At 42.3% G+C, this 22,919-nt stretch overlaps 1 protein-coding gene across 1 annotated transcript in view; it reads left to right on the forward strand.

The window, feature by feature from the left end:
* The window catches only part of LOC109900298 (leucine-rich repeat and fibronectin type-III domain-containing protein 2), a 163,622-nt gene that overhangs the window by 84,600 nt on the left and 56,103 nt on the right, over window positions 1-22,919 (forward strand). Inside the window, exons 3-4 of the mRNA XM_020495991.2 lie at window positions 1,163-1,276; window positions 12,660-12,760. The gene's annotated coding sequence lies outside the window, so the exon portion shown is untranslated. The remainder of the gene's footprint in view (window positions 1-1,162; window positions 1,277-12,659; window positions 12,761-22,919) is intronic.

The raw sequence follows: 22,919 nt of genomic DNA on the forward strand, positions 1-22,919 counted from the left end.
ATAAAATAATGTTACGGACTTATAAGCATATGTTGTCAGCTAAATGAATGAACCTACAGCCTATGGCATGGAGCATAGCCAGATAACATACAGTAGACCAACTCATATTCTGTTCTTCTGAAATACATTCTCTTCATATCGTAATGTTTCTTTAGATCTTACGGAAATAAATAGTAGATTTATTGTGATGGTGTAAATGAAATTGACTGATTTATTTATTTATTTCAAAGGCGCGCATCAGCGGCTTGTATGCATGGAGGCCTGGTGATGCTAAACCTGTTTATGTTAATTAATGGTAAATTACCATAAGGCCGGCAGCATGACAATAACCGGCTGACAACATTTCATGACCGCCACAGCCCTATACAGTACATGGCTGATGTCAAAGTGTATTATGGGGACATGAGCTTCCCAGAATGTATGATTATGTAATTGGATATAAGAATGGACATATTGGAACCATCATGCATCATGATATCCTTTTAGGCCCAGTAGACAAGTTCACCATCCAAAACAGTTGTGTAATCCACAAGCCCATCGATATCTAGCGGATGCTATCATTGCAGTAGGCAGTACAGCAAGCAGTACAGTAGGCAGTATATTAATGTTAAGTGGTTTGTGGACCTAAAGAGTACTAAAGAGTGAGTGATAGGTTTAGTTTACCATTGTTGTTGTTGTTGTTGTCACTGCTGTGTGGTGAATCATGGCCTGTCTGACCCTCTGACGGATGACGCTGCCTCGTGCTAACACCAAAGCTTGCTGATAGCTTCTGGTGTAAGATGTGCGCCAGTCACAGCGCTCATGAGAGAAACCCATCTATAAGGGACAGGAGAGGCGGTAGAGTGTTGTGACCTTGAGCAAAGGAACTAGCTCGTCCCAAAGTCAGATACATAGTAATACTATATGGATGAGGATCATGAATTTGTCAGTTATCGTCTCGTCAGTCTAGCTCACCTTCTTGTTGTAGCTCACTGTGTACACATCTAGCAGACTGACACCCGGAGGCTTGCTCTAGGGCAAAACAGTCAACGCTGAGATCCTCTCACTGAGGAAGCAACTCACAGAACCTTACTTTTGTAATCGAGGGATGATTTTGATTTCATGAAGTTCTGAGGTGGATTTGATGTTTAAACTGTGTTTACCTTCTCTCTCTTTCCTACAGGACGGTCTTATGATGGTCAGAATGAGCTCAGGAATAAGGCTTTTGCTGAGGTGAAAATTATGGAAGCCTGACCCAAGGAGAATCTTCCACCTGATTATCCATAGCCTGGTCGCTGTGAGTCTTACATCCTATATCCATCTCTCACTGGGACACACACACACATGAACACACACACACACACACACACACACACACACACACACACACACACACACACACACACACACACACACGCCTCTATACAATCCTCTATCCCTTTAGAATAGCTCACACCTCCTCATGCGGTCTGATTGTGGCCACTGGGTGAACGATCACATACAGCAGATATAAATAGCATCCGATGAGAGGAGGCAGAATCCACACCTCTGTGTGTCCGCCAAGAGGAATCGCCTTTTAAATTCAGCCTCTTAGTGCTGTTTAGCGCGTGGAGATGGCTTTCCAGGAAGTTATGTTTAATCCGGTTGGCGGTGGGGAAAATCACCATTGATTACCTTTTATTTAAGATTCATTTTTCAGTGTTGGGCCTCTGAAGGTCTACATGTGAAGGAGTAGAATGTGGTCTTAGGAGTCTTAGGATGGTGTAAAACTGTCCACAAAATGTCAGCACTAGAATTTCTTCTCCTCTGTGAAATGTGGGGGATGAACATTTCAAACCTATTTGTATCTAGGAAATACTGGCTCTGGAGCAGTTGTGTAAAGTACTTAAGAAAAAATACTTGAAAGTACTACTTAAGTCGTTCTTTTGGGTTTATCTGTACTTCACTGACTATTTATATTTTGACAACTTTTACTTTTATTTCATTACATTCCTAAAGAAAATGATCTACTTTTACTCCATACATTTTGACATCCAAAAGTACTCGCTACATTTTGAATGCTGGACAGGAAAATGGTGTAATTCACAAACTTATCAAGAGAACATCCCTGGTTATCCCTAGAGCCTCTGATCTGGCGGACTCACTAAACACATGATTCATTTGTAAATTATGATGTCTGACTGTGCCCCTGGCTATCTGTAAATAAATTAAAAACAAGAAAATGGTGCTGTCAGGTTTGCTTCAAATACGGAATTTGAAATGATTTCTACTTTTACTTCTATATTTTACTATTATATATCATTTTATATTTTAGCAATTACTTTGACTTTTGATACTTAAGTATACTTAAAACCAAATACTTCAAAAATATTGATAAACCTCTTTGTCATGCTAGCTGTAACTTTAAGGACACTGTATGTCACTCAATCTCAAATCTGGGGCTCACAGCCAGTTCCACTGCGTTTTTTCATTGTTCTCCTCTAATCAGGGACTGATTTCGACCTGAAACATCAGGTGGTTGCAAATTAATTGTCTGATAGAACAGAAAACCAGCAGGCTCCAGACCTCAAAGGGCAGTGTTCTCCAAATGGCATCCTGCGCAGGGTTTACTTTGGCCCCCATGTAAAAAGAAATGGTATGTTCATTGTTGGACATAAAAGACTTTCAAAACACCAGGAAATCAGCTCCAATTGATTTTCATTTTGGAAATCTTTTCCCAATTATTTTCACTCATAATAGAGAGACATGATCATATACAAATGTAAGCAAGGTTTGAAATGATTGTGTTTCAGTCAAAAACTATATCTGTGTGTCACGAATCCCGCCGAAGATGGTGCCTCTTCCTGTTCGGGCGGCGCTCGGCCGGCCGTCGTCGCAGGCCTACTAGCTGCCATCGATTCCCTTTCCTTTTGTTTCTGTTAGTTGGGTCTAATTGGTTACACCTGTTTTGAGTTTAGTTTTGTTTGTAGGCTATTTAAGGGCACTAGGCCCGCTGGGTATTGTGCGGCTTGTTCTCTGTTTATTGGTGTTGGTTGATTAGTGTGATCTCTATTTTTCCGGACAGTTTTAGTCCTGTTTATTTGGACAGGTTGTTTCATGTGCCCTTGTGTTTTGCATGTCCGTTTTTCCGCTGTCATTGGAATAAAAGATCCACCTACGGAATTACCGGAATTTGCAGTCCATTTTTTGTCTACAAATGATTTGTAATTATGTGTGAGTTCATAAATTCACTCTGGAGTGCCAGAGTTTGCTCTGGGCGTTAGTAAATTCAGAGCTTTGTCAGATTGTCCGTTTGTAAATTCGGAACATTTCACACTTGGAGCGTTCAGAGTGCACACTGGACGCTCGGGCCAAGGAGTAGAGTTGATCCAAGCGTTCTGACCTCACAATGGCAGTCAAGCACCCAAGCTAACTGGGTAAAGTTGGCTAGCTTGCGCGCTACTTCCAGACACAAAAGAGAGAACACCTCACTTTAACCATTTTACTCGCCTTTATTTGGCTCTTGTCATGTTATCCAGAGTGTTGGTGACTGTAACTGTGCTGCTGGCAACAATTGAAATAATTTTCTTTGCAGACGTTTACTGACACCAGTCATATTCAACGAGTGTTGCACATTCGTAAATTCATCAGTTATTCTGCGTTCTGGCACACTCAGACGAAAGTTCCCTGAAATCGGAGTAGATAGTCAGAATGAATTTGTGTTCTGGCCCCACGACCATCCGCTCCAGAAAAAATTGGCCCGGGGTTGAATCTAGTTGATGATTCCTGTCGTAGGGTAAGAGTTAAATACCCCTGCTGTATAAAATTCTGAATATGCCTTGTTTTCCTCATTAGTGTTCTGATGGAGGCCAGGGAATAAATTACTAATGTTGAATTTATGATCTGGAGAGTGTTCATTTCTACGCTGGCTCTTTGGGGAACTAGAACAACCATACATGGTTCCAAGATGGCGTAGCAGTAAGTCGTCCTGTCGTGTCGTGTCCCTGTATATTTAGTTTATTTTTCATTTTTTTACATATTTTTCGTTTTTTACATAGCTATCCCTTTAAAAACATTTTGCTAAACCTAAGCTTCCAAATACTCTCCTGCTACCCGCCTCACCCAATGTAGCTATTTTTCCTAAAGTATTTATATTTACTTCGGAACCCCTCAACTGAAGCTAGCCAGCTAACCACCAGCTATGCTAGCGGTCTTCAGCTAACCGGTCATCAGCTAACCTGTAGTTCGGAAAGCTCTCGCCAGTTCGAACAACGCGACTCTAACCAGAGCATAACGGACCTATTTATTTTTCATCCCCGGATTCCCACCGCAACCGGAACATTTTTCAGCTGGATTTTTCAGCTGGATCTTCACAGCTAACTATCTAGCTAAACCCGGATGATTACCCCTGGCTAGCGTTTCCACCCACTTAGCTTGAAGCTAGCCCGGCCTGCGCTACCACCGTAGCATACTCCTGAGCTACAATACCCGGGCCCACGACCGGTCTATCGATGTCACCGCATGAAGAGGAATAAACAGACTCACCCCATCGCGACGTCCCCCAAAGGCTAACTCTCTAGCCCTCACTATCTCCCTGCTTGCTAATTCGGCCTGCTAACTGCTAGCTTGTCCAGCTCCGGTCCGCTAACTGCTACCTTGTCTAGCCCGGGCCTACAAACTGTTAGCTTGTTAGCACAGGCCTGCTAACCGCCTGAATCGCCGCGTCCCAAACGCTCACCGGACCCATATTTACTTTCTATCTCTTTTGACTTTTAATTTGTTTATACCTTCCGGAAACCTGCCTCACCCAATGTGATACGGAATCGCTATTATTTATTTTTATTTTTAGAACACACTCAAGAACCTCCAGAAGCTAACCAGCTAACTAGCTACAAGCTATTTAGTCATTGTTAGTTTTTTTTAACCTGGATAACACTCGCCAGTCCAGCTTCCCTGCCCATTCTGCTTGTTTGTTTTATCTGTTGGCCCCGTTGCCTAGTCTACGCCATTTTACCTGCTGTTGTTGTGCTAGCTGATTAGCTGTTGTCTCACCTACTGTTTTAGCTAGCTTTCCCAATTCAACACCTGTGATTACTGTATGCCTCGCTGTATGTCTCTCTCAAATGTCAATATGCCTTGTATACTGTTGTTCAGGTTAGTTATCATTGTTTTAGTTCACAATGGAGCCCCTAGTTCCACTCTTCATACCCCTGATAACTCCTTTGTCCCACCTCCCACACATGCGGTGACCTCACCCATTACTACCAGCATGTCCAGAGATACAACCTCTCTCATCATCACCCAGTGCCTGGGCTTACCTCCGCTGTACCCGCACCCCACCATACCCCTGTCTGCGCATTATGCCCTGAATATATTCTACCATGCCCAGAAACCTGCTCCTCTTATTCTCTGTCCCCAACGCTCTAGGCGACCAGTTTTGATAGCCTTTAGCCGCACCCTCATACTACTCCTTCTCTGTTCCGCGGGTGATGTGGAGGTAAACCCAGGCCCTGCATGTCCCCAGGCACCCTCATTTGTTGACTTCTGTGATCGAAAAAGCCTTGGTTTCATGCATGTCAACATCAGAAGCCTCCTCCCTAAGTTTGTCTTACTCACTGCTTTAGCACACTCTGCTAACCCTGATGTCCTTGCTGTGTCTGAATCCTGGCTCAGGAAGGCCACCAAAAATTCAGAGATCTCCATACCCAACTATAACATCTTCCGTCAAGATAGAACTGCCAAAGGGGGAGGAGTTGCAGTTTACTGCAGAGATAGCCTGCAAAGTAATGTCATACTTTCCAGGTCCATACCCAAACAGTTCGAACTACTAATTTTGAAAATTACTCTCTCCAGAAATAAGTCTCTCACGGTTGCCGCCTGCTACCGACCCCCCTCAGCTCCCAGCTGTGCCCTGGACACCATTTGTGAATTGATCGCCCCCCATCTAGCTTCAGAGTTTGTTCTGTTGGGTGACCTAAACTGGGATATGCTTAACACCCCGCCAGTCCTACAATCTAAGCTAGATGCCCTCAATCTCACACAAATCATCAAGGAACCCACCAGGTACAACCCTAACTCTGTAAACAAGGGCACCCTCATAGACGTCATCCTGACCAACTGGCCCTCCAAATACACCTCCGCTGTCTTCAACCAGGATCTCAGCGATCACTGCCTCATTGCCTGTATCCGCTACGGAGCCGCAGTCAAACGACCACCCCTCATCACTGTCAAACGCTCCCTAAAACACTTCTGTGAGCAGGCCTTTCTAATCGACCTGGCCCGGGTATCCTGGAAGGACATTGACCTCATCCCGTCAGTTGAGGATGCCTGGTCATTCTTTAAAAGTAACTTCCTCACCATTTTAGATAAGCATGCTCCGTTCAAAAAATGCAGAACTAAGAACAGATACAGCCCTTGGTTCACCCCAGACCTGACTGCCCTCGACCAGCACAAAAACATCCTGTGGCGGACTGCAATAGCATCGAATAGTCCCCGTGATATGCAACTGTTCAGGGAAGTCCGGAACCAATACACGCAGTCAGTCAGGAAAGCTAAGGCCAGCTTCTTCAGGCAGAAGTTTGCATCCTGTAGCTCCAACTCCAAAAAGTTCTGGGACACTGTGAAGTCCATGGAGAACAAGAGCACCTCCTCCCAGCTGCCCACTGCACTGAGGCTAGGTAACACGGTCACCACTGATAAATCCATGATTATCGAAAACTTCAATAAGCATTTCTCAACGGCTGGCCATGCCTTCCGCCTGGCTACTTCAACCTCGGCCAACAGCTCCGCCCCCCCCCGCTGCTCCTAACCCAAGCCTCTCCAGGTTCTCCTTTACCCAAATCCAGATAGCAGATGTTCTGAAAGAGCTGCAAAACCTGGACCCGTACAAATCAGCTGGGCTTGACAATCTGGACCCTCTATTTCTGAAACTATCTGCCACCATTGTCGCAACCCCTATTACCAGCCTGTTCAACCTCTCTTTCATCTCGTCTGAGATCCCCAAGGATTGGAAAGCTGCCGCAGTCATCCCCCTCTTCAAAGGGGGAGACACCCTGGACCCAAACTGTTACAGACCTATATCCATCCTGCCCTGCCTATCTAAGGTCTTCGAAAGCCAAGTCAACAAACAGGTCACTGACCATCTCGAATCCCACCGTACCTTCTCCGCTGTGCAATCTGGTTTCCGAGCCGGTCATGGGTGCACCTCAGCCACACTCAAGGTACTAAACGATATCATAACCGCCATCGATAAAAGACAGTACTGTGCAGCCGTCTTCATCGACCTTGCCAAGGCTTTCGACTCTGTCAATCACCATATTCTTATCGGCAGACTCAGTAGCCTCGGTTTTTCGGATGACTGCCTTGCCTGGTTCACCAATTACTTTGCAGACAGAGTTCAGTGTGTCAAATCTGAGGGCATGCTGTCCGGTCCTCTGGCAGTCTCTATGGGGGTGCCACAGGGTTCAATTCTCGGGCCGACTCTTTTCTCTGTGTATATCAATGATGTTGCTCTTGCTGCGGGCGATTCCCTGATCCACCTCTACGCAGACGACACCATTCTATATACTTTCGGCCCGTCTTTGGACACTGTGCTATCTAACCTCCAAACAAGCTTCAATGCCATACAACACTCCTTCCGTGGCCTCCAACTGCTCTTAAACGCTAGTAAAACCAAATGCATGCTTTTCAACCGGTCGCTGCCTGCACCTGCATGCCCGACTAGCATCACCACCCTGGATGGTTCTGACCTAGAATATGTGGACGTCTATAAGTACCTAGGTGTCTGGCTAGACTGCAAACTCTCCTTCCAGACTCATATCAAACATCTCCAATCGAAAATCAAATCAAGAGTCGGCTTTCTATTCCGCAACAAAGCCTCCTTCACTCACGCCGCCAAGCTTACCCTAGTAAAACTGACTATCCTACCGATCCTCGACTTCGGCGATGTCATCTACAAAATGGCTTCCAACACTCTACTCAGCAAACTGGATGCAGTCTATCACAGTGCCATCCGTTTTGTCACTAAAGCACCTTATACCACCCACCACTGCGACTTGTATGCTCTAGTCGGCTGGCCCTCGCTACATATTCGTCGGCAGACCCACTGGCTCCAGGTCATCTACAAGTCCATGCTAGGTAAAGCTCCGCCTTATCTCAGCTCACTGGTCACGATGGCAACACCCATCCGTAGCACGCGCTCCAGCAGGTGTATCTCACTGATCATCCCTAAAGCCAACACCTCATTTGGCCGCCTTTCGTTCCAGTACTCTGCTGCCTGTGACTGGAACGAATTGCAAAAATCGCTGAAGTTGGAGACTTTTATCTCCCTCACCAACTTCAAACATCAGCTATCTGAGCAGCTAACCGATCGCTGCAGCTGTACATAGTCTATTAGTAAATAGCCCACCCTTTTCACCTACCTCATCCCCATACTGTTTTTATTTATTTACTTTTCTGCTCTTCTGCACACCAATATCTCTACCTGTACATGACCATCTGATCATTTATCACTCCAGTGTTAATCTGCAAAATTGTAATTATTTGCCTACCTCCTCATGCCTTTTGCACACATTGTATATAGACCCCCCCTTTGTTTTCTACTGTGTTATTGACTTGTTAATTGTTTACTCCATGTGTAGCTCTTTGTTGTATGCTCACACTGCTATGCTTTATCTTGGCCAGGTCGCAGTTGCAAATGAGAACTTGTTCTCAACTAGCCTACCTGGTTAAATAAAGGTGTTCTCAACTAGCCTACCTGGTTAAATAAAGGTGTTCTCAACTAGCCTACCTGGTTAAATAAAGGTGTTCTCAACTAGCCTACCTGGTTAAATAAAGGTGAAATGAAAAAATAAATAAAAAATAAAAAAACATTCAAGCCACATCAAAAACAGCTTGCCACCTCGTAAACAGAGGTCCAATATTTCCCGAATACAACATTTGTTATTCTAACTATGCTCATTAGGTTAATAAACAGTAGTCATTGATTAAGGGAACTGGTGATAGCTTGTGAAACCCACACACTCCTGATCAGCGTATTTAAAGGCTGGTCATTAGATAGCATATTTCACCATACCAAAGTGTTCCCTGTAGATATTACTATTATTATTAGCAATGATCTCTCTAAATCAATCCATGTTGTAGCAAAGCATTCTGAAGCAAAGCTTCTGGTGATTTTTAAGAATGAGATACAGTACGGCCAAGATAGTCTGACTCACTTGGCAGCCATTTCTCTTTCGCCAGCTGACTAATTACCGGCCCTGTGTTTGGAGCAGAGTTCTCTCCATTTATCTCCATCTCTCTCTATGGAATAGGTAGAAGTCATTCAGATCTCATCATTTGAAAGTCAAAGGATTTGGCTCTGGATGAGGTGAGAAATACCTAGCAGATGTTCATTTCACAGAACTCAAATCTGGTGTAATTTGGTCAGATGCTCGATTCACGCAGTCTGGCCATGAGAGATTAGGGACAGATCCAAATGTACGTGTCATTAAAAAAAATGTGCTCCCCTCCCCAACGTTACAAATATTTTCACATTACCCTCCCCTTGTACTTTAAAATAAATTAACTCAAACTAATGTCTACGACCACAAATAACAATACATGTAACTACCCTCTGTTTATAAATGTGGATATCGACTTTGCCACTTCAGCATGCTTTTCTGGCACAGTCGATGCCACACAAGGTTACAGGCCAGAAGGTTGTGGGTTCGCCGACCACCACAGACTAGCTCACTCTCCCTGCCTGTTTCATTACAATACAATCAGAGCCAGCTGCAGACAATGTTTAGCTAGGGGAAAATCAGATTTTCAACATTTTGATGCCATATTTATAATTATATAAAATATATGCAACGAATTTCTGTGCCAATGTTTCTGAACCAATGCACCACGCAACCAATAAACAAAGCATACCGACTTCGAGTACTTCAATATCATGATTTGTGTTTTCAACACTACAATAAATTGACTTTGTCAGTCTTGACAAACAGAAAATACATCTGTCCCTACCTTGTAGGCTTACCCAGTATCGAAGGCTTGGCTTGACAATATCCAAATGTTATTAAACTTTTTAGTGTTTTGTAATAGATGTCTCTTTCCATTTATCAATTGGCCGCTTCACAGCTTAGATTGATTGATTGATAGATTTTATTTGTCCGTTAATTAAAAACAATACATACACAAATATTTTTTATAGTGACCAGGATTGCACAAAACCTCCAGATGAATATGAGGGGGAGTTTTAGTACAATTCTTAGAAGCTTGTTTGGCTGGTAGCTTATTATTTAGATGTTTGGGGCTGCTGGTGAACCATGATGTGCCGGCATAATCAAAGTAACACTGGACTTGCGCACTTGCCAGAGTCTTTAGGGTATCTCTAGCTAGGTATAGCCTTTTTTTAGGGGGGGGGGGTACTTTCTTAAAACAATAATTGTCCACATTACATTTCAGCTGTCAGAGATTTTTAATTCAAATGTTTTGTATAAAGATAAGCATTATATTGTTAGATTATTGGAGTAACTCTGGTAGGCCTGAAACATTCTTCCTCACCTCAAGTTGAACAGTCGGAGTCAGTTGGAGCGCCTTGGCCCACTGCCTTTGTATCGTAGGCCTGCAGTAACTAAAGCTTAATAATAGCCACACCATACCAAACATTTCTATGTTTTTGTAGGGTAATGTCAAAAGTAAGTCAAGCCATAGTTTATAGTGAAAATAGAAGCAGAGCAAATATAAAGCAGGGGAAAAAACGCACTACCCTCCCCTGTGCCGCCCCAAAAACCACATTACCCTCCCGAAGCAAAAAAAAAAAAAGTTTGACAACCCTCCCTTATTTTGGACCACCCTTCTTCCCCAGTAAATTTTGATCTGTCCCTTAAGCAGATGTGGCTGCTAAGAGGCTGTGAGATCAAGTTCTCTTCCTGTGTGTAAGATTCTGCTTTGCACTTTGTTTATCTTGCACGATGGCCCATCGCAGAAGCAAAAATAGCTGTGCAAATGTGATGATCTGTCAACCTTATGGAACATTAGCCACTTAATGGGAAAGCAGAATCCTCCTTTCAATATAGGCTAAAGAAAAAAGCGACCATTAGCTTGTGTCGTTAGTCGAAAACTAACTGTGTTCAAAGAATGTTCTGCATATTTCTACAGATGGAATTCAAATACTGATAGATGAGTGTGTGTTGATGAGTTTGAGCAGTCAAGGGTTTTAAGGGGTGAATGAATCGAAATCCTCTTATACCTTCGGCTCTTTGTTGCAGTGTATGGCACATCCAAGTGCTAGATGAATAGAGATAGATCATTATGAAAATAGGTTAGGCCTGAAATTGATTTGAAGGCTCTATTTATGTTAGAAAGCAAACATTTATTCCCTGAAGTCTTGCAAAAAAAGCAGAAGCAATCGGTCTTGCACATATCTCCCTATGCAGTTAACATGTTTATGACTCATGTGTCTTTTGAACTGAACATTTTTGCAAGAATAGGAAGCCACACAATTAAAGAACATGTAATGCCTCTACCCCATAAAGCCTCATAATCCAGTGCTATCCAATTTATTATAACTTCATCAAGCTCTCAATTTACATAAATGCGGCTCAATCCTTCACCCTAATATCACAGAGCTAATGAGTTTGGCAGGTGCGCTAGGTTGTAATTATATGAAGTAGGTTTTTAAACACTTTCTTATCACAATTATTCTCTGTCAGATTGAATTATCTTCAATGTAGTTGAGAGGTCTACACTGCTACAATGGGCTTCACACTATTTATCCATGTTTCTGTCAAGCAAACCCATTCAGCTGTCTGTCTGGGAGGTGTCTGTGTATTCTGTCTGTTCAAACTAGTGGAACGCAATTACTTGTGTTATGGCACAGTTTAGGTAGCTCTTTGATTCTACTGTTTTGTCCCTCTGCACTGTATTCAGTAAGACAACTATTTCCTAGCATCATCATACTCAGTGTGCATGAGTCATCTTTGTTATGTCCCACTTGGGCACTATTTAGATGGCAGACTTGGTAACATGCCACCCTTTGCCACCTATCTTGATTAGAGACTCAGGCTCCAGCTGCAGGTGCAGGAGCAGACTACATTGGTATGGATGTGCATTTCATCTATATTCAGTTTGAGCTCCCACACTGTGAGTGAGTGCACCTCATTGTTTTTTTTTCTTTCATTTTTTATTTATCAGACAGGATTTGCAGACACTGACAGGCTGGGGTCTGCCTGAGGAACCATTCTTACGGTGTGTTAAAGCGTTGTCGCAAAGCTCTCAGAAATCCGCCCAGATACTGGGATCCCCTCCCCTGCATCTCGTAGGCTGTTCTATGGATACGTCTAGAAACAAAATCCCCTTTGCAGGGCATTTGACGGTCATATTCAGATTCAGATTCCACTGGGTTATAAGAGGAATCAGAGTTATTTTTAGAAATGCTGCTCTGAAAATCTTTATCAAATTCATCAAATTCAAACACAAAGCATTACATCATAAGGACTTCAGTTGAGGCTGTCTATTGCATTGATGCTCAATGAATAGCTCTTGTATTATTGGAAGGGGCTAATTTGACCACTACTTGTACAGGAATTCCACATCCATTGGATTTTCAAAATTCCTCTAGCTATTTACACATGATCTGTGTTTGAGCTGATCGAAGCATGTTTCCATGTGTAAACTGAGCAGATTGTGTGTGTTGGTGTGTGTGTGCTCTCCAGGTTGGCCATTCCCTCTGGTGTGGTGGGAAGAGACGTGCAGGCTGTGATTGACGGGCGATGCCCCGTGAGTGAACCTATGGCAGTGACACAACACAATACAGGTAAGTAGCACAGAACACAGCACAGGTGTTTGGGAATCCACTCATCTCACACACCTACAGCAGACCCAATACCTAAGAGCCTTAACCTTACTGGTACAAAAACAAAGTTCTCTAGAGGAAAAACAAAGGTTGATAAATCCTTTAAAGGCCTTTGTTTTTGATGGAGAAAGTCTTGGGAAATGAAGGGTTTAGGTGGAACAAAGTGGTATGAGGCTGGACTGATGATGGTTTTGAGTGCTGGCATGGTGATTGTTGAGCAGCATAGGGCACGTAGAAGCATGCAGGTTTATGATTTCTCTCAGACCAACACCTGGGTGACCTTAAGAGTGGAAGAGAAGCTCCAGAATGCAGCCAGGGCCCTCCAGCAGCCTCCAAAAAATGTGAAGTCAATCAATCCCTGTCGAGAGGGGATAATTAAATTCTTGCACTTTTTCTCATACAAAGTATATTTCAGCCAAAGGCCTGCTTCTATCTATGATGTAATCACAGCCTCTTGTGAGCTGCTGTCTGATGACGAGGAACAGACATGTCTAGAAATAAGATTAGATTTTTTGAGTGCATTTGAAATTCCCAGCATGCAATACGAATTGTCTTGATCTTATGAAGAAGTAACTCTATTGACCATTTAGCCAATTTATTGAAAGCTAGCCAATGGCACAGTTTGACTATCCTAGCCAGCTACTGTAAATGTCAATTTGTCAGTGAACTACATTTTTTAATCACGTTTTGGCATGATTATATGTCTCATTTCAAGTAACTAGCTGCATGCTTAAATAGACATTCAATCATATACTTTGCATTGAAACCCAAATAAAAGCATGTTGATAGAAAGGTGTGTGTTGGTCATGTACAGTACCAGTCATAAGTTTGGACACACCTACTCATTCAAGGGCTTTTCTTTATTTTGACTATTTATCTACATTGTAGATAAACATCACAACTAAGAAAAACACATATGGAATCATGTAGTAACCAAAAAAGTGTTAAACAACACATATTTGATATCTGAGATTCTTCAAAGCACCAACCTTTGCCTTGATAACAGCTTTGCACACTCTTGGCATTCTCTCAACCAACTTCATAAGGAACACTTTTCCAACAGTCTTGAAGGAGTTCCCACATATGCTGAGCACTTGTTGGTTGCTTTTCCTTCAATCTGTGGAGGAATCCCAAACCATCTCAATTAGATTGAGGTCGGTGATTGTGGAGGCCAGGTCATTTGATGCAGCACTCCATCACACTCCTATCTTCGTCAAATAGCCCTTACACAACCTGGAGGTTTATTTTGGGTCATTGTCATGTTGAAAAACAAATTATAGTCCCACTAAGTGCAAACCCGATGGGATGGCGTAACGCTGCAGAATGTTGTGGTACCCATGCTGGTTAAGTGTGCCTTGAATTCTAAATAAATCACAGGCAGTGTCACCAGCAAAGCACCCCCACACTATCAGACCTCCTCCTCCATGCTTCACGGTGGAAACCACGCATGTGGAGATCATTTGTTTACCTACACTGCGTCTGACAAAGCCACGGCGGTTGGTACCAAAGTTCTCAAATTTGGACTAATTAGACCAAAGGACAGATTTCCACCAGTCTAATGTCCATTGCTCGTGTTTCTTGGTCCAAGCAAGTCTCTTCTTATTATTTAGTAGAGGTTTCTTTGTAGTAATTCTACCATGAAGGCCTGATTCACAAAGTCTCCTCTGAACAGTTGATGTTGAGATGTGTCTGTTATTGTACTCTGTAAAGCATTTATTTGGGCTGCAATTTCTGAGGTGCAGTTAACTCTAATTAACTTATCCTCTGCAGCAGAGGTAACTCTGGGTCTTCCTTTCCTGTGGTGGTCCTCAGGAGAGACGGTGTCATCATAGCGCTTGATGGTTTTAGCGACTGCAATGTCTTGAAATGTTCCGTATTGACTGAACTGTATGTCTTAAAGTAATGATGGACTGTAGTTTCTCTTTGCTTATTTCAGCTGTTATTTCCATAATATGGACTTGGTCTTTTACCAAATAGGGCTATCTTCTGTATACCAGCCCTACCTTGTCACAACACCAATACAATTTTAACAAGGCACACCTGTTAATTGATATGCATTCCAGGTGACTACGTCATGAAGCCGGTTGAGAGAATGCCAAGAGTGTCCAAGCTGTCATCATGGCAAAGGATGCCTACTTTGAAGAATCTCAAATATAATTATACAAATATGATTTGTTTAACACTTTTCTTTGGCGACTACATGATTTCATATGTGTTATTTCATAGTTTTGATGCCTTCACTATTATTCTACAATGTAGAAAATAGTCTAAATTAAGAAAAGCCCTTGAATGAGTAGGTGTGTCCAAACTTTTGACTGATACTGTATGTTAGAATAAATTTAAAAAACAGCTATATATGCATATTAGCCAATACATGTGGCATAGCTTGCACTTATAGCATACCTTGTAATACAATAGTCTCTAAAAACTGTTGTACAATGTGCTCTGCAGTAAGATAACCAGAGTTTGATTTCTAAACCAGATGAGGTCTCAAATAGTAGCTGCCCAATACCATGGTGGGCCTGCATAATGTTGGATGCATTTGAATATAAGTTATGGAGAATGATAAAGAGCCTGCAGGATTATAGAAACAGCAGTTAATTAAAATTAATGTCTGAGTTTCAAATACTAAATGTTCAGTGAATGTGAGTATATTTAGTATATTAACTTTCCTACTAACCTTTTAAAAGTTGACGGTCCCAAAATCTTGCCAATCCATTCATTATTCTACTGACTGTGACTGAGTGTGAGACATGTTTTCCATAATGTACATTTCATGCATATACATATCGGACAAAGAACACCGTCACAAACAGTGTTTCACAGAGACAAATAGCAAGTGTGGTGTCTCAGGCAGTGTTTGAAGTATCTAAATATAGTTTAACTTGTCAATCAATGTATAACAAGTGTCTAGGAGGGCACAATCTTACAATGTTGCAGTCCATAAATGAGAGCCTCACCATCTATGCCAGGAATGGGCAACTTTGATGGGGGTGGGGCCCACAAAAAAGACAGAAGTCATAATGGGGGGCTGAAGTTGCTCGCAGGCCTGCATACCCACATCTATACCCCCCCCCCCCCCCCCCCCACACACACACACACACACACTGCGAGCAAAACATTTTAGTGACCCCCCCCTCTTGAAAGAGAAGATCTTTCATTTATTTTCTGTGCAATTCTAAACATTTTGCCATGCGGTGTATAGAAAATGTTGCTATTTTATAACTCATTTCAAGCAATTCCACAAATGTTGCTATTGGGTGGAGAGAAATGTTTGCAGTTTTGAATATAATATCTGAGTGAGACTGACTAACAAAATCAATGTGGGCCCCTCGGCCCTATTCTCTGTTATTATCTATGTATAGTCACTTTAATAACTCTATGTAGAGTTATTAAAGTGACTATACATAGATAATAACAGAGAATAGCATCAGCGTGAAAAGGGGGGGGGGGGCAGTGATGTATTGGGCCATACACACTACCTTCTGTAGTGCTTTGCAGTCGGAGGCCGAGCAGTTGCCATACCAGGCAGTGATGCAGCCAGTCAGGATGCTCTTGATTAACCTTTTGAGGATCTGAGGACCCATGCCAAATATTTTCTGTCTCCCTAGGGGGAATAGATTTTGTCGTGCCCTCTTCACGACTGTCTTGGTGTGCTTGGACCACGTTAGTTCGTTTGCGATGTGGACACCAACAAACTTGAAGCTCTCAACCTGCTCAACTACAGTCCTGTTGATTAGAATGGTGGCGTGCTCAGTCCTCCTTTTCCTGTAGTCCACAATCATCTCCTTTGTCTTGATCGCTTTGAGGGAGAGGTTTCTATCTTGGCACCACACGGCCAGGTCTCTGACCTTTTCCCTGCAGGCTGTCTCTTGGTTGTCGGTGATCATCGGCAAACTTAATGATGGTGTTGGGGTCGTGCCTGGCCATGCATGAGTGAACAGGGAGTACATGAGAGGACTGAGCACGTACCCCTGATGGGCCCCCAGTGTTGAGGATCAGCGTGGCAGATGTATTGTTACCTACCCTTACCACCTGGGGACGGCCCATCAGGAAGTCCAGGATCCAGTTGCAGAGGGAGGTGTTTTGTCCCAGGGTTCTTAGCTTAGTGATGACCTTTGATGGCACTATGGTGTTGAACACTGAGCTGTAGTCAATGAATAGCACTCTCACATTCCTTTAGTCCAGGTGGGAAAGGGCAGTGTGGAGTGCAATAGAGATTGCATCATCTGTGGATCTATTAGGATCTATTAGGGCAGTTGGTGTGAGCCATGACCAGCATTTCAAAGCACTTAATGGCTATAAACGTGAGTGCTAATGGGCGGGAGTCATTTAGGCAGGTAAGCTTGGTGTTCTTGGGCACAAGGACTATGGTGGTCTGCTTGAAACATGTTGGTATTACAGACTCAGACAGGGAGAGGTTGAAATTGTCAGTGAAGACACTTGCCAATTGGTCAGCGCATGCTCGCAGTACACGTCCTGGTAATCTGTCTTGCCCTTTGTCCTTGTGAATGTCGACCTGTTTAAAGGTCTAACTCACATCGGCTGTGGAGAGCGTGATCACACAGTCTTCCGGAATAGCTGATGCTTTCATGCATGTTTCAGTGTTATTTGCCTCGAAGCAAGCATATAAGTAATTTAGCTTGTCTGGTAGGCTCGTGTCACTGGGCAGCTCTCGGCTGTGCTGTCCTTTGTAGTCTGTAATAGTTTGCAAGACCTGCCACATCCGACGAGCGTCGGAGCCGGTGTCGTATGATTCGATCTTAGTCCTGTATTGACGTTTTGCCTGTTTGGTGGTTCGTCTGAGGGCATAGCGAGATTTCTTATAAGCTTCCAGGTTAGAGTCCCACTCCTTGAAAGTGGCAGCTCTACCCTTTAGCTCAGTGCGGATGTTGCCTGTAATCCATGGCTTCTGGTTGGGGTATGTACATACAGTCACTGTGAGGACAATGTCATCGATGCACTTATTGATGAAGCCAGTGACTGATGTTGTGTACTCCTCAATGCCACCGGAAGAATCCCGGAACTTATTCCAGACTGTGCTAGCGAATCAGTCCTGTAGCTTAGCATCTGCTTCATCTGACCACTTTTTTACAGACCAAGTCCCTGGTGCTTCCTGCTTTAATATTTGCTTGTAAGCAGGAATCGGGAGGATAGAAAAATTTTAAGATTTGCCAAATGGAGGGCGAGGGAGAGCTTTGTACATGTCTCTGTGTGTGGAGTAAATGTTGTCTAGAGTTTTTTTCCACCTGGATGCACATTTAACATGGTAGTGGAAATTTGGTAGAACGAAATTAAGTTTCCCTGCATTAAATTCCCACTAGGAGCGCCGCCTCTGGATGAGTGTTTGCTTATGGCTCATTGAGTGCAGTCTTAGTGGCAGCATCAGTCTGTGGTGGTATGTGGACAGCTACGAAAAATACATGAAAACCCTCTAGGTAGATAGTGTGGTCTAGAGTTTACTCTACCTTAGGTGAGCAAAACCTTGAGACTTCCTTAGATATCATGCACCAGCTGTTGTTTACAAATATACATAGACTGCCCTTGTCTTACCAGAGGCTGCTGTTCTATCCTGCCTATACAGTGTCAAACTCTGCAGCTGTATGATGTTCATGTCATCGTTCAGCCACGACTCAGTGAAACATAAGATATTACAGTTTTTAGTGTCCCGTTGGTAGTTTAATCTTGCTCGTTGGTCTTCGATTTTATTTTCCAATGATTGCATGTTTGCCAATAGAACGGATAGCAGTGGGGTTTTACTTGCTCGCCTACGAATTCTCAGAAGGCAGCCCGACCTCCGCCCCCCTTTTTTCCGTCTTCTCTTCACGCAAATGACAGGGATTTGGGCCTGTTCCCAGGAAAATAGTACATCCTTCAAGTCGGACTTGTCGGAGTCATTAAAGGAAAAAGCTTCTTCCAGTTCGTGGTGGGTAATCGCTGTTCTGATGTCCAGAAGTCATTTTTTGGTCATAAGAGATTATGTACAAAACAAGTAAAAAAATAAGTTACAACAAGGCAAATAAACAATGGCTGGTACACAAGTTGGGATTGGTTTACAGTTTAGTACTCGGCTGCATGTGCCTGTCTAGATAGTGAACATTATAGTATGTATTTTGAAAAGAATTGCAAGAATTTACATTGCCAACAAATGGAAATGTGTTCAGAATAAATAAATATACAGAATATGTAAAAAACAGGTCCTCCTTAGACAGAGATTGATCATCTAGAAAACTAAAGCAGATAGCTTGCTATGTATGGCCCACCACCTAGGGAAATATGTTTAAGATTTAAAAATGTCTCTTGCCTTGCTAGCCAACTACAAAGCCAGAGGTCTTCAAAAGTTTTGTGTCCCTCCCTACTGCACATGCCTTGCCAGAACGATTTGTTTCATTTCCACAGAAAAACATGAATAAATGTTTTTCTTATGCATTTTTATCTCTTCAAGTAAATTGAAAACAGCGGGAGGAATCTCAATCTCAAACCCTAATTTCATTAAACTTTAAAGTAAAATCTGGTGCTGCTGAATCAAAGTTGTCCAATTGTTGTTACTTTATAAAAGTAAAGGAAAAGTCTTATTGCTTGAGTAAAAAATACTATTTTTCTATATCTTTTTGACAGCAATAGTTTTTGTCTGTTTTTGAAATGGGCTGTTTCCTGGCTTCTGTTGTGAACACAGCTGGAGTTGCCTAGATCCATGGTGTGAGAAGGAGGCACATCCTCCACCTCTATGACCCAGTCACCACAGGTAGCCCTGCTTTATGTTGCTCAGTAATGCTTCCTTCTAGATGGAGAGGATGATAAGATTCGACCTCTAGATGTGGGGATACTGTTACTTTTGATAATGAGAGGTAACAGAGGGGCCGTTAATGGGGGTATTCTCAGTGGCAGCCATTTTTTTTAAATATCTGCCATAGCCTAATGCCAACTATGCCTAGCCGTGTCCTGTGTTTTTCATACAGACCAAATCCATCAACCAACGATGGGGTAAAAACAATGTAGTGGACCATGCTGCAGGGGAGGATACATGTTTCAGTCTTGTTTTATTACACCTGTCTTGTCGCCAGTGAAAGGTGATATGTCCTCTTATTCTGAGTCGGGCAGGGTGGAAAGAGGAGATGAAGGATGTCAGAATCCCCCTATATCCATGAAATGATATACAGTGCATGGAGGAATCCGTAGAATTTCACGGGCATTTCTAATATTGATGCACTCTGCTTCAGTGGAAACTCTTTGTGAAGCCGGAGAGAAGGGCAGTGACTGAGAAAGTAAAGTACATCAAATCCTCTCCTGCAGAAAATCCTCTCCTGTTAAAGAGATCCGCAATTCATTCCAATAAAACATCCCCCCCGTCCCTTTAAAATAAAACTGTTAATGATTGCTTCAAAAGATTTTTCAGAGGGTAAAAGTGAATGCCCTAAAACATCATATAATGTACATCAAATCTATTTACGTGCACAGATTGTAGGATTTTGGGCTATTTGCCTTTAGACTGAAAATCCACTTTCAGGGAAAGAAAAGTAGAGGGTTAGAATATTTAACTTTATATTAGTCATGCAATTCAAGTAATAGCTCCTAAACAATAATGACTTAGCTAAAGCCTTGCATAATAGATTTGACCACAGTGTGTTTGTTGACTTCAATTATTACTTGGAATAAACAACTCCTTCTCCCGGAATGACATGCAGCTAGTGATAAAGCTATCTGCTCCAGATCTACTTGATCTTGATCTGAGATCCTTATTTATTCTCTATGTTTGGTTAGGTCAGGGTGCGACTCGGGTGGGAAAAATCTATGTTTTCTTTTTCTTTGTTGGTTTGCCGAGTTTGGTTCCCAATCAGAGGCAGCTGTCTATCGTTGTCTCTGATTGGGGATCATATATAAGTTGTGATTTTCCGTTTGGGTTTTGTGGGGTGTTATTTTCTGATTAGTGTCTGTGCCTGACGGAACTGTTCGCCTTCGTTTTTGGATTTGTAATTTTTGTTTGAGTGTTTCTTGTAAATAAATATCATTAACACTTTAACACGCTGCGCTTTTGGTCCACTCTTCCTTCCACCGACGACGAGCGTTACACTACTTACATTTCTAAGGTTGCTGTGTTCTAAATTGGGAGTCATTTTAAAGCTTGCATTGATGGTGTCATGTTTCTATAACTAAATAGTTTGATTAGAAATAACTTTAACTTACCTGATAACAATTTGTCAGATGGAGATCTCTCTTGACATGTCACCAGCTGTCTAGATAATGTGATTGGAAACGTGATCAGTAGAGATAGTACCATGGCTGGTACAAAAGTTGTGATTGGTTTACAGTTTAGTACCCGGCTGCATTAGCGTGTCCAACTAGTGAACATTAAAGTATATATTTAGGGAAAAAATGCCTTGCCACTGTCCCAGTAGCTTGTTTCTGGTCTGAGGTTAAAGGAATGGATGAAAAACATAACATGCATCTAAAATTGACCTTAGAAATAGCATTGTTGGGGAGATCTGGAGAGACCTGGTCAGTCAATTACTAATACTCGTAGTAAAAGTATCTTCAACTCGCAATCTGTGGATTCTATTAGATTAGACAGATTTACATTGTATGTTAAACATACACAGCATAGTTGAAAGATATATGGCTGGTAGAAATCTGAAGAGGGTGGCCAGCAGAGATAAGTGGGGTGGACTGAGGGAAATTGAGGGTTGAAATGTGGAACTGGAGACAAGCGGGAGTGATGTTGCTGGGCGAGGGATAGAATGACAGGTAAAAGTAAAGAATTAAGTAAAAATACATTTTTTAAAAGTATGTTTGAATGACACTGAGGGGACCACTGTTACATCCAATACCTTTTTGCTGGAGGCTGCTTGTACGCGCGTACACATGCATACACACACACAATCGCATTTAAAGGCTCACGTGCACACACACGGACACACACATACACACATGTAAATAGTGCCACACATGCACTCCAACGCATAGAGTTAGCCTTGCTGTTTTGATTTTTGTTCCTTGATGTCTTTAGTTTTTTCATTGTTGTTTTTCTCTTTTGTTCATTTTGTTGGTTGTTGGCGCATTGGTGGACGGGCAATACTAGAACAAATGGTCTATTGATTCTGTATCCTCACAACAAAATCTGGAGAGCTGCGATCATTGTATGCCCCAAATATTCAACATTTTGTTGGTGGCAAGAATTCTGTACAATAATATTTGTTGAAAATAAACAAAGTCTTGAATCTTGCGTCGTCTATATCAACTGTGCCATGGGGTACATCAAAAGTCTCTTCCCAGCTTTTTGCAATCTGTATGACACAGATGTCAACATCCTCAAATTCAACTGGAATACTTTCCTATTTATGCTATTTTTGTTTTGATCCTTTAAATTGGGCAGACAGACCAATGCCCTACCTCCTCCTGCTGCCACTTGCCTTCTCCATTTTTGGGGTAATGCTGTAATCAATTGGTTGTAATTTTGGATTGAATTATTTATTACATAATTGAGCTGGATAATTTCACTCCCTCAGAGGTCGACCGATTATGATTTTTCAACACCGATACCGATACCGATTATTGGAGGACCCAAAAAAGCCGATACCGATTAATCAGACGATTTTTAAAATGTATTTGAAATAATGACAATTACAACAATACTGAATGAACACTTATTGAACACTTATTTTAACTTAAATTAATTTACCCTCAAATAAATAATGAAACATGTTCAATTTGGTTTAAATAATGCAAAACAAAGTGTTGGAGAAGAAAGTAAAAGTGCAATATGTGCCATGTAAGAAAGCTAACGTTTAAGTTAGGTTGTAGTTATTATAGGAATTATAGGACTATTTCTCTCTATTCCATTTGTATTTCATATACCTTTCACTATTGGATGTTCTTATAGGCACTTTAGTAGTGTTAACAGTACAGCTTCCGTACCTCTCCTCGCTCCTACCTGGACTCGAACCAGGAACAAAATGACAACAGCCACCCTCGAAGCAGTGTTACCCATACAGAGCAAGGGGAACAACTACTCCAAGTCTCAGAGTGAGTGACGTTTGAAACGCTATTAGCGCGCACCCCGCAAACTAGCTAGCCATTTCACATCACATCGTTACACCAGCCTAATCTCAGGAGTTGATAGGCT

Source organism: Oncorhynchus kisutch, linkage group LG12, assembly GCF_002021735.2.
Source record: "Oncorhynchus kisutch isolate 150728-3 linkage group LG12, Okis_V2, whole genome shotgun sequence".
Lineage (NCBI taxonomy): Eukaryota > Metazoa > Chordata > Actinopteri > Salmoniformes > Salmonidae > Oncorhynchus > Oncorhynchus kisutch.